This window comes from Trachymyrmex cornetzi, unplaced genomic scaffold, assembly GCF_001594075.2.
Source record: "Trachymyrmex cornetzi isolate Tcor2-1 unplaced genomic scaffold, Tcor1.1 scaffold938, whole genome shotgun sequence".
NCBI classification, from domain to species: Eukaryota; Metazoa; Arthropoda; class Insecta; order Hymenoptera; family Formicidae; genus Trachymyrmex; species Trachymyrmex cornetzi.
This window is the reverse complement of record NW_017300287.1, coordinates 100,487-102,186: the sequence shown is the minus strand read 5'-3', so window position 1 is coordinate 102,186 and position 1,700 is coordinate 100,487.

Genomic DNA, 1,700 nt, shown 5'->3' with positions numbered 1-1,700 from the left:
TTGCTGGCGGTGGCAGCCGGTCGGGGACTTGTGCCCGGGGGTCTAACAGTGCCCTGTGCGGACCCCCCTGCTAAGCAGAAGGGGGTTGCACAACCGGGTCCGGTACCCCAAGGGACCCTCGTCCTCCTCGGAGGGTGGGGGTCCTGGGGGATCGCCCTTCTCAGGACGATCCCCCAATATGCCGGTAGGAGCGACTTGGCGCCGTCAGGGGGAGGTTTACTCCCTTCCCATGCTGGGAGTGGAGGTTCGCCCTCCACGAGCGGTCGCCTCCCGTGGGGCCCTCCCCTCTCCCCTGTGGGGTGGGTTGATTCCCTCGGGGTGCGGCCGCTCGAAGTGAGCGACGCGGGTGCTCCCGCAGGCGTGGCTGCCCAGTGTCTGGGTGCTCCTGGCTTTGGGCGGCCACACGCCAAGGGAGGGGGGGTCCTCAGGGAGAAATCCCATTGCACGGGGACACATTGCTAGGGTGCCGGCCAGGCCTGAGGCCATTGCACGGAGCGGCGTCCCTAGCGGGGTTCTGCCCACTCGGGGCAGGCCCGTAGGGAAGGAGCGGGACAACCCGTCTCTCTTCTGGAGAGGGGCCGCACGGCCGCTCGGATGTATTCCGAGGCGGGGCGTGCGGTCTCGACCCCCCATGGCCGCTCGGACTTATTCCGAGGCGGGGCGTGATGGGGCGGTGAAAGGGAAGGAAAACCCTTAAAAACCCGGAAGGAAAATCGTACACCCGGCGTGTGGGCCGCTTGTAAAATAGCCCACAACATCATGAAGGTAGATATGGAGCAATATAAAAAGAAGCTTACGCCAGCAGTCGGCTTCGGAACCGGCAGCGGCCGGCGCGGGGGAGGTGGCGTCCTGGCCACCCGTGTCGGGTCCAATGGACAAATCAAGCGACAGGCGCGCAGGCGGGTGCACCGCAGGCCCGTCTGCGACAAAAAATGCGTCTGCGAAGAAGTGGGTGAACACCGGGGGCACGGTGGGGGATACTCCCACCCCCCTCGGAGGTGTAGGACACTCCGGGTCTAACATCGACCCGAAGTTCGAGGAGTGTCAGGAGTTTTATGACTCCTGCCTCCTCGACTGCGCTGGAGAGCCCGGTTTGACGCTCACGTCAGCACAGGGTCTCTACCGGCTCTCTGCTTCATTGGTGGGGAGGAGGGAATCCCTCCTGAATCCGACCCGGGGGCTCTGCGTCTCCGGGGAGGAATGAAGGAGGATTCCTAGCCTTCTAGCCCGACGCTGGCATCGCCAGCGAAGTCGGGCGATAAGGGATGAGAGGAGATGGCAGCAAGGCCAGACCCCGCGGGGGGTCGTCTGCCTCCGAGGGAAGCCTGTCGAGGTCTGGCTCTACGGTCTCGATGGCTTCCCAAGGGGGCGACACCCGGAAAAGATCCGCGGCGGTTGAGCTGAGCTCAGACGAGGAGGAGCCCAAACGACAGCGGGGCAGATCGGTCGCGGGCCCAGCGAACGCTGGACCGTCCGCAGCGGTCGCCTGGGCCGCGAAGGCCAACCGCGAGAGAGCCTGCCAGCTGGGGAGGGATTACTAAATTACTTCCGATCCGGAGTTTGATCCCCCCTCCTCAGCGTCGGCTAAAAGGGCCAGCGGGAGGGCTGAGGGGCTCATGGAAGACTATGAGCTCCGGCCTTTGGAGGCGATCGCGGCCGTCGCGACCCGGGAGCTCTCCACAATCGCGAAAGCGGTGGAG